Source organism: Terrapene carolina, unplaced genomic scaffold (assembly GCF_002925995.2).
Source record: "Terrapene carolina triunguis isolate 2854851 unplaced genomic scaffold, T_m_triunguis-2.0 Scaffold42, whole genome shotgun sequence".
Lineage (NCBI taxonomy): Eukaryota > Metazoa > Chordata > Testudines > Emydidae > Terrapene > Terrapene triunguis.
This window is the reverse complement of record NW_020664393.1, coordinates 2,356,012-2,371,811: the sequence shown is the minus strand read 5'-3', so window position 1 is coordinate 2,371,811 and position 15,800 is coordinate 2,356,012.

Genomic DNA, 15,800 nt, shown 5'->3' with positions numbered 1-15,800 from the left:
GCCAAAGATTTTGCATGAAACAGAAAACTTGGTAATAAAATGTTACAGGGCATCAACTCTGTGAGCCACAAGGGCTGTATCATCTGCAAACAATAGGTCCCTTATGATGATCTCCTTCACCGTCATCTTAGCTCTGAACCTTGTAATGTTAAACAAACCTTCATCATGTCTAATGCTAAGATAGACACCACATTTAACATCACAGAACACACGTTAAAGCAAGAATGAGAAGTAAATATTAAACAATGTAGGAGCCAGTATGCAACCCTGCTTCACTCCATTGTTGATGTTAAACAAATCAGACTCTTGGTTTTCATACATTGCAGTTGCCTTCATGCCATTGTGTAAGAATTTCACGATGTTTAGCAATATAGGTGGACAACCAAGCTTCTTCACAACAATGTAAAGCCCTGTCTGACTAACAGCGTAAAAAGCTTTTGTTAAATCTATAAAATCCATGTACAGTGGAATATGCTTCTCTCTGCACTTTTCCTGCAGTTGTCTTACAGAGAAGACCATGTCTATGGTGGACCTTCCCAAGCAGAAGCCACACTGGTTCTCAGAATAGATTCTCTCAGCTAAAGTTTGAAGTCTAGGTAAAAGAATATAGCTTAAGATTTTTCCCACAATGTTAAGGAGAGATATACCTCTGTTTATTACAATCACTCCTGTCTCCTTTGTTTTTATAGTGTTGGAAGAAATGAGCATTCTTAAAATCTTGCAGAACAGTTTCTTCCTTCCAACAGAGTAGCAATACTTCGTGCCAGTGCTTGGACCTTGGCTGTCTCCACAATCTTCTTCTGATGTTACCAGAAAAGAAAGTGTTGGTCATTGACAAGCCTTGACTGGCAGAGAGCTTGAGAACTCTCTGACCGTTGTCATTCTTATATCCAATGCCATGCCTACCCAGACCAGATCTCAGCATTGGACACAACTCTTGCGTTCAAGACTCCAGGTACTAGGATAGGGTCCTTCCATGGAATCCTGCTGATCAATTCTTCCAGCTGTTGGTAAAAGCCTGCAGAGGCTCGAGATTGATGGATCCCTTCTGTAAACTCCAAGTATCATGATACGTAAGGCCACTGCAATCGGAGCTTCACACGATGACATAAGTTCATTTCTGATAGCAAAACCTACACCATACTCTCTCCTTACTCCTTCAGGTTTGCCATGCCATTAAATGGTGTAGTCCTTCTACCTTATCAATCCTGTATCTGAGAGCCAAGTTTCTGAAAGAGCTGCAATATCAATTCTGAAACATGCAAGTCTGTTACTTAACACAGCCATTTCCCTCAAATCCAAATTCAGGTCAAAGTCATATCCGGGGTCAAATTTGAATATTCCAGCAAGCAAATCTGTTTATAAAAACAGATGAGCCAGGATGTAAACAATGAGGCAGGGCTTGTTTGACCCACCTTTTCTAGGGCCACCCTCACATGAGGCGAACAGGGCTGCTTGGAAATCTTTGTAGCTGCCCCAAGGTCCGTATGCCTCTCATGGATCCCTGCAACCATCTTGCCAAGACCTTCAGCTCATACGCCTAGGCAACATTATGAAGGAGTGGAGGCTGCCATAGACATGTCCCCTTTAGACCAGGGCCAGAATCCAAAGGCCAGAGTGAGTCTGTACATTCAGTGACACAGAGGTTGTAGTTTCTGCCAGGGAGACACCTAGATAGAGCTGCTAACTGCCTATCACTTCAGCGTGAGCACCTTTTCTGTTGGGGTGAGATCCCTTAGACTTTCTTCAACCAAGAAGTATCCACAAGGTAGCAGAGGATGCAGTTTAATGTCATGACCAGGACAGAACTATATATAACTAGATATTATCTATGTATCTGTCTATCTCATTATGCAGTTTTATTCTGTTTCATTCTCATTGACTAAAGTAGTAACATTTGACCAGTTACCAAATGATAGTTCTGCCCTATTGCCTAGAAAGTCAGAGAGTAGACAATACAGAGGTGCACAGCGCTTTCCAAGAAATAAAATGGCCTTACATGGTACACATATTATTTACTATTTATACAGCAGTGGCATCCAAAGGCCTCAATCAGTATCATGTTTCCATTGTGTGAAGCTCTGTACAAACACATAAGAGCTCTTCAGAGCTCTTACACTTCAATTTCAACCAAGACACAAGTGAATGCAGCAAACACCAGGTAAAAGTAATGTTGACATTCTGTGATCATATTAACAGGGTGTGCAATAGAAAGGGTTGGAAATTTTTGCAATTTCTTATTTAGATGACATTTTTATGGGTGTTTCAAATGTTGATTGAAAACAATGGGTAGAAGTGTTTTGCCAATATTTTTTTTTGCCAAAAATGATGTCCTTTTTTGAGGAGCTGTAAGTAAAAAACTTGATGACTCTGAATCAAATGAATAGGGTATTTTTTCACTCATATAAATAAAGAAATCAGCTATTCTCAACAGTTACTGAAACATAATGAAAATATGCTTTTAACTCCCCCCCCACAAATATCCAAATTATACCTCCACAAATACCTTCAGCCTGCTGTCGGACATGTCACTCAACCAAAACCACTGTGGTCTTTGTTTTAAGGCAAATAAAGACAGTCCTTCTGAAATTTGTTTTATGGCTTTCGCTGATGTGCCTCCTCCCCCCCCCCCCCCCCCCCCCCCCATTGGTGGTGAGTGACTGAAGGCAGAAATGAACCCAGCTCTCTGAATGCTAAAGTCAGATAGTGGAATCCAAAGCCCACCAAGAAGCTTTTACTAAATAATTAAATTCAGCTCAGTTACATGCTGTACATTTGCCATGTGCTAAATTCCCTGTTGTAATGCTGCAAAAACAATAGTCAAGTGATTTCACATGTCCATTCCACTGTAGGTGTTTGACAACTGTACACTGGAGCTCACAGAAAGGTTTAACCCTTGAGTACCCATCAGGCTGACCCAAATGCCCTCTGCTGTCTCATGCACATCATGCTGGCAAGGAGAGCTGAGCCGCCCCAGATCTCCCTCAGTTCCTTTCTACGACCCATTGTTGGCGCTCCCTGTCCTTGCTTCTGCAAGTTTTTTCTTGATACCCATATATAGTACAGTGTATAGTTAGTTAAAAAAAAATTGGGTGCTGGAACCACACAACAACAGTTTGCATACCAGCTCCACTAACAAAGATATACTGTGCTCTCCACATTTCAAGTCCTGGCACTCTTGCAGCAAGGCAATGCCTAATAGTGACCCTTACCCCTGCTGCCTTAAGTGCTTGGTGGAGGCTCATGTGTTCTACAAATGTGGCATTTGTAAGAGCTGTAAGCCCCATTTGAAAAAAGACAGGACAGCCAGGTTAAAATATCTGCTAATGGAAGCAGCGCTGCAGCCTCCATCTGAGTATCTCAGCGTCAGTCAGTAATGCATCTCTGATGCACTGGTACCGAGAGGCAGATTGGTACCAAAGAAGAGGCATTGGAAATCAAGCGAGGTGCCAGGGGTGTCAAAAGACTTGAAGCGGATAAGCTCTTCTAAAGACTCAGGAGGGCATTCAAAGAGGAATCACTCCTCAGAGCACACTGCTAAACAGGGGACTTGGTTGACTCCAGAGCCTAGTATGAGCCTGTCAAAACCGGATCCCGAGGCACCTTCATCGACATCTTATTGTGCCATGATACTGCAGCGTATCTTCTTTGTACATCTACTCCTGAGGCCTTTGAGGCTGCGGGACTATTGAACCTCTTGGAGCTGCCATCACCAGCCGTTTAAGAGAGTTGTCTAGCACTGGTGCCCAAGGTACCACCTCCAGCACCTTCACCTCTGCATGGAGCAGCTTCAATGGATGTGGCCATCAGGATACCAGCAAGGCAGGTGCCATCCAAGGGAAAGCCACAGAGGACACCCTGACTCCCCTTTCTTCAGATCCTGAGCCTTCTTCTCCAGTGCTGATGAGTACAGCATCTGCTTGGTCTCAAGCAGAAGCTTCTTCCTCAGACTCTGAAGTAGGCTTCTATGTATGTCTACCTAGCTGGTCCCATCAGGAGGGATATGCCACCTGCTCACCCTGGTTTCCACCTCAATAACAGCAGGGGGCTTACAGGAGGGATCCTTCAGCTGTGCATAGCTGGGGTCTGTGGCTGTACCAATGGCCCTTTTGGAACTCATGGGGTTTCTTTCCCCCTCATCCCAGTCAAGAGATTCTCCGCAGAGATCTCAGCCAAGTTCCATCTGCTTGGCATCAGGAGCACTGTTGCCACAAGCACCATAGTGTCAGTACTGAGCCTGGCACCAAGCAGAGTTAAGTTCGCTCTTATGAGCAGATGCAAGAGGAGCAAGTACTGGACCAGCCCCCAGGACAGTTACCATCCTCTTCCTCATCCCCTGATGAGGCAGTTGTGGTGGAGCCTATTTCTTCACCCTTGGACGATTTTAAGACTCATGAAGACCTGTGAGGAGGATAGCTATGTCCTTTGATATCCATCCAGAGGAGGTCCAGGAAAAATCCCATAAGTGGATGGACATGCTGACATCTGTGACTTCAGCCTCTTTTACTGGCAGAGCTATTCTAGCTATCTTTGAGTCTACCAAGACCCTCTGGCAGACCCCAGCTTCCCTGCCTCCAACTGCAAAGAGTGAGAGAAGGTACTATGGCCCCTCCCAGGCATTTGAGCACCCTCCGTATAAGCCATCCTCCTCCAGGCTCCCTCGAAGTGGCAGCAGCCAATGAAAAAAGAAAGACAGGGACATCTGGCTTCAACTCCAAAGAATAAAGAGACAAGCAGCTGGAGTTATTTGGGAGGAAGCTTTATTCCACTGGTGAATTGCAGCTTCACACCAAGCCAGCAAGATTTGCTGGGGCACTATGATTTCACCATGTGGGTGATGGTTTTGAACCTAGATAAGGTGAAACAAGAGTTTTGCACTTCAGTAAAGGGCCAAATTGGTCTCCAGAAAGGCTTTACAGGTGGGTCTCAATACAGCAGATTCTGCATCTCACAGCATGGCCTCTGTCATCACAATGAGGCATTCATCATGGCTGCACTCTTCTGGCCTCCCCCCAAAGGTGCAAGACAGTTTAGGACTTACCCTTTGAGGGTCCATTGCTCTTCTCAGAAAAGGTGGACAAGACTCTGCATAGTCTCAGACTCTAGAGCTACCCTGAAATCCCTGGACATTTACACCCCAGCAGTGAAGTGGATGGCGTTCTGTCCTCATCAGTCTCAGCATTTTCAGGGATTTGCTCCTTGACCCAAAGACCAGCCAAAGAGGAGGAGCAGAGGTTAGAAATGGGGACCACCACCTCCCTCTGCAGCCACAGCTGCTGGTTCATCAAGGCAGGTGGCAGCTTATTCATAGATTCATAGATTCTAGGACTGGAAGAGACCTCGAGAGGTCATCGAGTCCAGTCCCCTGCCCGCATGGCAGGACCAAATATTGTCTAGACCATCCCTGATAGACATTTATCTAACCTACTCTTAAATATCTCCAGAGATGGAGATTCCACAACCTCCCTAGGCAATTTATTCCAGTGTTTAACCACCCTGACAGTTAGGAACTTTTTCCTAATGTCCAACCTAGACCTCCCTTGGTGCAGTTTAAGCCCATTGCTTCTTGTTCTATCCTCGGAGGCTAAGGTGAACAAGTTTTCTCCCTCCTCCTTATGACACCCTTTTAGATACCTGAAAACTGCTATCATGTCCCCTCTCAGTCTTCTCTTTTCCAAACTAAACAAACCCAATTCTCTCAGCCTTCCTTCATAGGTCATGTTCTCAAGACCTTTAATCATTCTTGTTGCTCTTCTCTGGACCCTTTCCAATTTCTCCACATCTTTCTTGAAATGCGGTGCCCAGAACTGGACACAATACTCCAGCTGAGGCCTAACCAGAGCAGAGTAGAGCGGAAGAATAACTTCTCGTGTCTTGCTCACAACACACCTGTTAATACATCCCAGAATCATGTTTGCTTTTTTTGCAACAGCATCACACTGTTGACTCATATTTAGCTTGTGGTCCACTATAACCCCTAGATCCCTTTCTGCCGTACTCCTTCCTAGACAGTCTCTTCCCATTCTGTATGTGTGAAACTGATTTTTTCTTCCTAAGTGGAGCACTTTGCATTTGTCTTTGTTAAACTTCATCCTGTTTACCTCAGACCATTTCTCCAATTTGTCCAGATCATTTTGAATTATGACCCTGTCCTCCAAAGCAGTTGCAATCCCTCCCAGTTTGGTATCATCCACAAAGCTTCCAAGAACTCATTTTGATGGGCAGGTCAAGAGCAGTCTACCAGTTCCATGAGTGCCATCTTTTTCTTTTCAAATTTTTCCAAACCACTTGTTGCACTTCCATCATGCTTGGGCCTACATCACAATGGACCAGTGGGTTCTAAGCACAGTGAAAGTGGGATATACACTCCATTTTATGTCTATCCCCCCTTCAACTCCTTCTCCACCCCTCTTCAGGGACCTCTCTCACAAGACATTATTGCTGCAAGAGATATCATCATTTCTCCTTGTACAGGGTCCCTCTTTTGTTCAAGGAAAAGAGGTTTTACTTCTGGTACTTCCTGATCCTGAATGCAAAACTGGGTAGGTGGGTGAGTGTGTCTCATGCCTATTTTAGATGTAAGGCAGTTAAACAAGTTCCTTAAAAAAAATCTGAAATTCCAGATGGTCACTCTAGCTTCCATTATTCCTTCCATGGAGCCAGGGTACTTGTTTGCTGCTCTTGGGTTACAGGATGCCTGTTTTCACATGGTAATTCAGCCAGGCCACGGAAAATTTCTCAGATTCATCCTCAGCAGCTGCCATTTTCAGTTCACAGTCCTCCCCTATGGTCTGTAGGCTGCCCTGGGTGTTTTTACAATGTGTAGGGCAGTGATAGGAGAATTCCTTCAGAGATTAGGGGTTCATGTATTCCCTTACCTGGACCACTGGATGATAAGAGGTCAGTCCAGGTTGCAGGTAGTATTTGCATAATCCAATCCATGCTTGGGTTGGTGATCAACACAGACAACTCAGTCATGTTTCAGATACAGAAAATAGAATTTATTTGAGTGATCCTGGATTCAACAATGGCCAGAGCCTTGCTACCACAGGCAAGGTTTCTTGCAATGCAAAGCCTCATTCTGGACTTGAAGGCTTATCCTTTCATCATAGTGAGAAACTGTTTAAGGTTGCGGGGACACATGGCAGTGAGCACTTATGTGATCCAGTTTGCCAGACTGTGCCTGAGACTCCTTAAGGGCCGGGTGGTGGAGATATAGTCTCCAAGAAAGCACCACATAGACATGTTAGTGCATGTACTAAGTCACATTTTATCCTCCCTTGATTGGTGGTTAGACCAACCAATGTACGCAGGGGAGTTCCTTTCACCCAACCTCAGCACTCACTTACCTTAGTCACAGATGCCTCAGACCTGGGTATGGGGTTCATCCAGGACTGCTGCAAATGCAGGGTCTCTGGTCTCCCCAGGATCTCAGTCTACACATAAACATCAAGGTGCTGCAGGCTATCCCTTTAGCTTGTATGACATTCCTTCCTTGCATCAGGGGAAAGGGTGTATTGGTACTGACAGACAATACAACTACCATGTTCTATGTAAACAAGCAGGGAGGACCCCAGCCCTCACTCTTCTGTCAGAAAGCAATCTGCTCTGGGATTTCTGCATCAGCAGCTCTATACTTCTAAAAGTGGCCCACCTTCCAGGGGTTCAAAATATGCTGGTAGGTCACCTAAGCAGGTTGTTTATTGATCACTGTAACACATCGCAGACTCAGCCCTGCGGCGTCTCCTGCTGGTTGTCCTCAGGAATTAGTTCTCCCAGCCTTGGAGCGCCCTCTGCAGGCCGGTGATCCGCCTTGCCACAGGCCCATTGTCCCTCCCAGGACCCACCGGTGTCCCTTTCTCTGGGTGCTGCCCCCTGGCAGTACCCCCACAGTTCTGGGTCTCCCCCTCCCAGGGGAACCCCCACCACTATCCCCACTTCACCTCAGTCTTGGCTACTGCCCACATTCTCCACCAACTGTAAGGAGTTGGACTCACCCCTGCAGCACCTCCTGCTAGTGAGCCTCAGGAATTAGCTCATTTTCCAGCCAGGAGCACCCTCTGCAGGCCGGTGATCTGCCTTACCTCACTCTGGCCCCCGTGTCCCTCCCAGGACCCCAGTGCCCCTTCACTGGATTTCTGCCCCCCTTGCATAACCCTTCAGTCTCAGGGTCTTCCCGCCCAAGGGAACCCCCACCCACTAACCCCACCTTGCCTCAGTGTACAGCTACTGCCAGTCACCATCTAGCCCCACTCCCTGGGGCAGACTGCAGTGTATGCCACTCATCACAGGCAAGGTTGGGCTGGACCTGCTGCCTCTCTCTATAGCTGGGCTGCCCCTCTGCAGCCGCGGTACTGGTCTTAGGCCCTCAGCTAGGCCCGCAGCCTGGGGATTTTCCAGGCTGGAGCTCCCCAGCTCCTCTAGCCTTCCCCCAGCACTGCTCCACTCCCAGTACCCTGCTCAGCTCCCTTGCAGCCAGGCCCTTCTCTCTCTACAAGCAGAGAGAGACTTACTGGGCTTCTGGCTCACAGTCTCTTATAGGGGCCAGCTGGGCCTGATTGGGGCATGGCCACAGCTGAGCCTACTTTCCCCAATCAGCCCAGGCTTCTTGCCCCAGCCATGGCCCTCTCCTGGGCTGTTTCAAGCCCCGCAGGGCAGGAGCTGGTATCCACCTCGCTACAATCATCATGAGAGATCCCTTTACCCAGACATAGTAAGGTCCATTTTCCAGCTCTAGGGGAAACTCTGCAAGAAGCTCTGTTTGCAACAAAGGACAACACAAAAATGTCCCCAGTTCCGCTCCAGAGCAGGATGCAGCCCAGATTCATTGATAGATACTTTTCCACTGCCTTGCACAGAGGGTCTGCTGTATGCTTCCCCCCACCCCATCCCTTTTCTTCACAGAGTTCTGTGCAAGGCCAGACAGGACAAGGCTGGTTTTATACTGATCGCCCTGGCTTGGCCCCGTCAACACTAGTTTTCACAGCTCTTGAACTTCTCAATCAGTCCCCAACTGTTACTTCCACTTAACACAGATTTAGTTTCACAAAATCTTGGTCACCTACTCTACTCCAACCTCCAGGCTCTTCACTTCACAGCCTGGAGACTTCATGGCTAACATCAGTGGAGGAGTTCTGCTCCAGAGAGGCCCAGGAGGTACTGCTGAATAGTAGAAAACCATCATCAAAGAATTTATTGGCTAAGTGGAAGACATTTTCTATCTGGGTCAAGGCTGAAAGTGATCTTCCCTCATTCTTGCTTCTATTAAACATGTGCTGGACTATCTTTTGTATCTGAAACATAAAGGATTGGTGATTAGCTCAGTTAGGGTACACCTAGCAGCTATATTGGCATTTCACCTTTCCGTTGAACAACCACTCCCTTTTTTCCAATCCAATGGTCATAAAATTTTTAAAGGGCTTGGAAAGGATGTTTCCACACATACAGAGCCCTGTTCCACCATGGAGCCTGAATTTAATCTTTAAAACGCGGATGGGTCCCCGCTTTGAGTCTCTAGTGACTTGCTCTGTTACATTTTCAATGAAGGTAACATTTTAATAGCCATTACATTGGCCAGGAGAGTAGAGGAGTTGAGTGCATTAGCATCATATCCACCATGTACAGTTTTTTTTTATGCAGTGTAGTGGAAAAGCTGCCCCACTCTGGCATGGAAGGGGTTAAAGCAAGCCAGAGAGGCTGTGCAGAGCCCCAGCCAATCATGGAAGGGCTTATTGGGAACCAGTCATATGGAGGCTTGAAAGCAGCCTATCAGGGCCAGGCTGTGCCCTATAAGAAGGCTGCAGGGCAGAGAGGAGCTGAGTCTCTTCCTGGAGGGCAAAGGGAGAAGAACTTGTTCTTAGAGAAGCATGCAGGGCCTGGCCAGGCCAGCAGAGGCTGGGAGCGCTCTAGGCTGATGAATGCCAGACTGGTGCCCTGACACAAAGGGGAAAAGAAGGTGCTGGGGCTATGGGAAAATGGCCCAGGGAAACAGGTAGTAGAGGAGAGTTGGAGGGAGGGCAGTAAGTGGCTGCCGCTAGAGGATCCCTGGTTCGGGGCCCAGAGTAGCAGGCAAGCCTGGGCCCTCCCCGTTTCCCCACACTTGCCAGTGATGAGAGTGGCTAAGCCACACTGCAGTTTTCCCTTGGAGGAAGGGGCTAGACTGAGGACTACAGTGAGCCACTGAGGCAACTGATAGAACCAGAAGCTGCCAGTCCCCCGAAAGTGAGGGAGAGCCAACATAGTGGGCACAGCTGGAGGGCAGTGTCCAGAAGTGGACACTGCAGTCCAGGAGTGATGCGGGTCCGAGTGTGAGGATGGTGGAGACTGAGAAAGTAACGGAAGGCGAGACACCACTAGCGAAGGCACGCTGCTGAAAGAGCTAATTCCCTAAGCAACCAGCAGGAAGCACCGCTGTGGTGAGTCCAACCCTGTTACATGCAGATAAAGTCTACCTTCATCCCTATCTGAGGTTTCTTATGAAAGTGGCCTCTTCTTTTCATATCAAGCATTTTACTTACCAACCTTCTTCTCAAAGCCCCACAGTAACAAGGGGGAGAAGTCACTGCACCCTCTAGATGGTAGAAAAACATTAGCATTTTATCTGGAACTGACTACACCTTTCAGATCTTCATCTCAATTATTTGTTGCAGATAGAATAAAGGGCAGCCTCGTTTCCACACAGAGGATTTAGACATAGAAATCTGGTCATATTTGCCTGTGCTACATTTGGCTAATATGGAGCTATTGAATATATTATTGGGGTCATTTGACTAGGCCTCTGCGGCATTTCTGGCTCCCATAGCCATATTAGATATGCAAAATGGCTACCTGGTCATCATGTCACACTACATAATCACTCAACAATCTAGAGACTATGCTAAATTTGGATGAAAGCGGAATGGGGATATGTGGGGTGAGGCTTGGCGGGAGGGTCTGGGTATGAGGGTGTCTGGATGCATGGAGGTTGGGAAGATGGGAAAGCAGCTCCCTGTACAGGGAACTCTCCCCCTGCAGCTGAGGAGTGATGGGTGCAGGAAGGGGTGGGGGAGTTTGCAGAGCTTCCTGCAGCTGCGGGAGAAATCTGGGGATTGGTCTGATCTGGCCCCAGATGTCGTGCAGGGGAAGAGGAAATCCCATCGTGCCCAGCTGAGATTAGCAGCTGAGCTTGGCACAGGATGAGAGCTACCAGCCGGGTCTTCATCAGTCCTGCCCCCTGTCCCACAGTGATTTACCTCTCTGCTGTCTGCCCTGGGCACCTGAAACATACTGTTGGGGAGGGTCACATGACCGCTCTTGTGGCTTCCCTTTGCTTCCCTGTCAGAAAGTTATTTTTCTGCGGTGAAGCAAAGAAATCTGTGCGGGACATAAATTCTACACATGCTCAGTGGCACAGAATCCCCCTAGGAATAATGTGCAATCACTTGAAGAAAAAATGATTACTAGCCTTTCTGTAACTGTTGTTCTTTGAGATGTGTTGCACATGTCCATTCCATGTCTCACCTTCCTTCCCCTCTCTGTCAGAGTCATTCCAGCAGGAAAGAACTGAAGTGTGTCTGGGGTGACTCAGTCCTTTATGCCTGCGTGATGTTTGCGAAACAGCAGTGGGTACTCAGGGTGCCCCAGCGGGCACTGCTAAGGATAAAAACTCTTTGTTCACTGTAGTGCACAAACATCTATGGTTAGTATTTTTTTTACAAAATTCTTACAATATTTCTGGCCAGCAATACAAAGATGGTTAAGTTCCTGATAAAAGGATTTTTCTGCTTGACTAAAATCGTAGCTATAAAGCTGAAACAGTGCATGAAATGTAATCAGACTTGAAACTCCTGGAGGGATAGGTCTATACATACAACAACAGCATGAACTTATAATGGTCACAGAAGCACTTTCAAAGATTATCTATTGTATTCTCAGCAATAAATGATCTAGAAGACATTAAGATGGCCACTTTGGATTTAATCTTGAGTGGGAATTTCTTATATTGGTTTCCATTCGGTCAGTCTGTGGCTTGATTCCTCTCTTTCCTCTCCTATTTCGCACATGTTCATCTAATTAACCTATCTCAAAGATGGAAGTGACTACAATTAACCACAGAGTTCTTGCATCCACACACATTCCATTGCAGGACTGAGGTATAGTTTCTTTCTTCACCATTAGGTAGGTTTAAGACTTTACATGAAGCTCATAGGCGTGCGCAGCACATTTCATTAGGGTGTGCACCCAGGGAGTCCCGCCCAAGCCCCGCCCCCATTCCAATCCACACCCTCCTACTTCCCACCCCCTGACTGCCCCCCTCAGAACCCGAACCCCCCCGCTCCTTGTCCCCTGACTGCCCCCTCCTGGGACCCTGCCCCTAACTGCCCCCCAGGACCCCACCCCCTATCTAAGCCTCCAAGCTCGTCTCCTGACTGCCCCCTCCTGAGACCCCCCCACTGTAACTGCCTCCCTAGAACCCTACCCCCTACCTGTCCCCTCACTGCCCCGACCCTTAGCCACACACCTGCCCCCTGACAGACCCCCGGGACTCCCATGCCTATCCAACCACTCCCTGCCTCCTGACAGGATCCCCAGAACTCCCAACCCATTCAACCCCCCTGCTCCTTGTCCCCTGCCCCCCACCTCCAGAGACCCCCCTCTCCCCAATCACCCCCCAGGACCCCACCAACTATCCAACCCCCCTGTCCCCTGACAACCCCGACCCCTAGCCACACCCCTGCCCCCTGACAGGCCCCCTGGGACTTCCACACCCTATCCAACGCCCCCATTCCCCGTCCCCTGACTGCCCCCGAGACCGTCAGGCCCATATCCAACCCCCCTGACCCAGCCCAGCCCCCTTACCACGCCACCACTCAGAATAGAGTCCTCACCAAATCCCACCCCCTGAACATCCCCTTGACCAATGACGTGATGGCACTTAAGGGGCAGGCGCAGAGAGCGCCAACCAAGCTGGAGTGCAATGGTGAAAGAGCGCTATGACTGGCGTAAGTCAAAGGTCACGTGTAGCGCTGGGGAGGCAGCGATTGGCTGGGCAGGCCCAGGCGGGAGAATAAGGGGGGTCTTGGTAGCAGCATGGGTTTCACTGTGTGACACAATTACAACAACTTTGTGCAGCTGCTGGGGAAGTTTGTATAGGCAACAAATACACCCTGTGCAGGCGGGGGGGACTCATAGGTGCTGACTTTGGTTTTGCCGGTGGGTGCCCCATCCTGGCTTCACCCCCTTATCCAAGGCTCCACCCCCACTCTACCTCTTCCTGCCCCATCCTCCTTCTTGCAAACTCCCTCCCCTAAATGCCTCCCACCAGCTGCTCACTCCTTTCTGCCCCTCCTGCCTTAAGGGCGAGGTGTGGGTGCTGGAGGATTACTCTGCCAGTTTTGAGGGGAGGCTATTTTCAACATTTATACGCTTTCATTCTAGTTATTGAAAGTGTGTCTATCATTGGTATCTCCCCTTCCTGATGTTTCCCAGTTCTTGCTCTCCACCTTTTCCCATCTCTCTCTGCTCCCCACTTCCTGGTAGCTCTGTTTAGCAGCTGCTCCCACCCACGCACTCAAAGCAGCTCTGTCTCCCCCGAACCCCACCGCCTGCAGCCAGCCTAGAAACTACATGCCCTGACACAGAGAGACATTTAATTCAACAGCCCAGCATAGAAATGGCCCATTCATTCATCCTGCTGTGTGGCCGCTGTGTCGCTCCAGCTCTTCCCAATCCCAGGGCTGCAGCCCACCCCCACTTTGACTCCTTCACACACTCTACAGCTTTTGTGGAAGAGGAGTCCCTGGTGGGACCATGGCCAAAGGCAGGGCAGTGGGGGCCAGTTGCTTACTCCACCGGGCTGCAGCAGCCCAGCACCCTGAAGCAAGAGGAGCTCAGGTGTCCCAAGTTAAAGCAGGGCAGCATCTCCTGACCTGAACCTGATACAGGGGGATGGATGCAAGGGAAGGAATTCCCCAGGAGGTGGGGGGGGGGAAGGGGATCCAGGGAAAGAGAATCAATCCTTCCTTACACTGGGAGGAGGGGATGCTGATCGGCGGGGGAGGGGATAAATTTCCTCTTGGAGGAAAAACCCCTCAGGCAGGCTTGATCTGGGTGTGGGGGAGGGGGAGACAGCTTTGAGCTGGGCAAGCATTACTTTCCCAAGCATAAGGGAACCGTAGGGGTTGGAAGCTCCCAGAGCCTCCATGGGAGGGGGCTGGGCAGCATCCGGGCTTGGGGAGGCTCAACAGAGTATATGTTCCAGGACAATAGGTTTAAATTCCACTACTGTCTCCCATCTCAGCACCTCCAGAATTTGACGCCATCCCTGACTATTGTGTCTAGTGTATAGCATGAGTAGGATTTAAGATTTCTATCTGGAACCGGGAGTGAAAAGGGGTACCTTTGCATTGACTATATTCGTAACTTTCTAAATTAATTTCCATAAACCTTCCTAGGAGTTTTTGTTCAGAAGAATGTTCATGGACAGCATGGACAATTTAGGTGACCAATCAGGCGCTGAACAGTGAATATCTTAAACAATAGTCACAACTAATAGTTATCAAACAATTCATAGGCTGAAATGTTTGCATAAAAGTTTCATCAAATAATTCCCAGTAACAAACACATTTATAAAAATAGGATCCATTGCATCTCTTTGCAAAGAGATAAAGGAATATATTATTAGCTACAAGAATACTCAGCTCTATTCTCAACTTGTCCTTTGACACCAGTAGGAGACTTTGTGCAAATGAGGCATTGAACTTCTGTTCTATTTATTAAAAAGACAGTATATATTTAATATTATACTGTATCTCATTTGATGGTTGTGAGATCTAATGAATGTTTATAACATAAGTATTCTGAGATTTTTGGATGGAAGGAGCAATATAGTTGAATTTGTTATATTATTTCTATAAAAATAAATAATATTAATCTTTGACCTTTCTTCTACCCTATTCCAAGTTCATCTGCAAAACCCCAAAGAATCTCAACAATTACCCTACACTAGGTCACAAAAATACATGAGAGAGTTTAACTCATAAATCCAGCCTCTGACATCTGAGTCTTTTTCAAGGTGACTGCTCTACTTCCACCAATCCCAATGGAACACTCCCGTTTGGGATCTCATCAGACTAGAGCACTCAACAGCAACAAACCCCCAGCCCCCGCTCTGACTGATTTGAGCCCAAAAGGTGACTGGTAACAAGGTTGTGAACTAATGCAAACAGGACTGGAGAGCTAAAACCTCTGGGGAATAGCTTCCTGCAGCTGTAGTTCTATCAAATGAAATCATGCTGCACTAGGTTAGGAATGTTGTTAGTGTAACATTAAGAAAACACAGAAATGGAGAAAGATAGATGATCTACCACATAGGCCTTAATCAGCAACATCTTCTAGTCTTGGCCAACTTTTCAATTTTTCATTTGGTTGAGTGAAAAATTAAAAGCTATTAAAGAAGTTTCTGAGTAAGATTCATGGATATTTTGTTAGAGGTTAGGTAATGCTTGTTCAAATGCATTCTTTATCTGACTCGAATGATGATCACTTCATATATCATAAAAATCGAAATCTCCCAATAGTATCTAGATCCTAATGTTATTTTTAGAAATTAGTATTTTTTTTTAGTCAGAAATATATTTTCATGTTTCTGGTATTTGATAAAAGGTAGCAAAATATAATCAAATGATAATGAAATAAATAAAAAAGATAAATAGCTACTAACATTTATTTTTTTAAAAAATCATACAAAATAAAAAAGTCTAACAAAAAGAGTAGGCAAGGGATATCAACACACTAAAATGTAATAAAATAAAAAGAGAAAG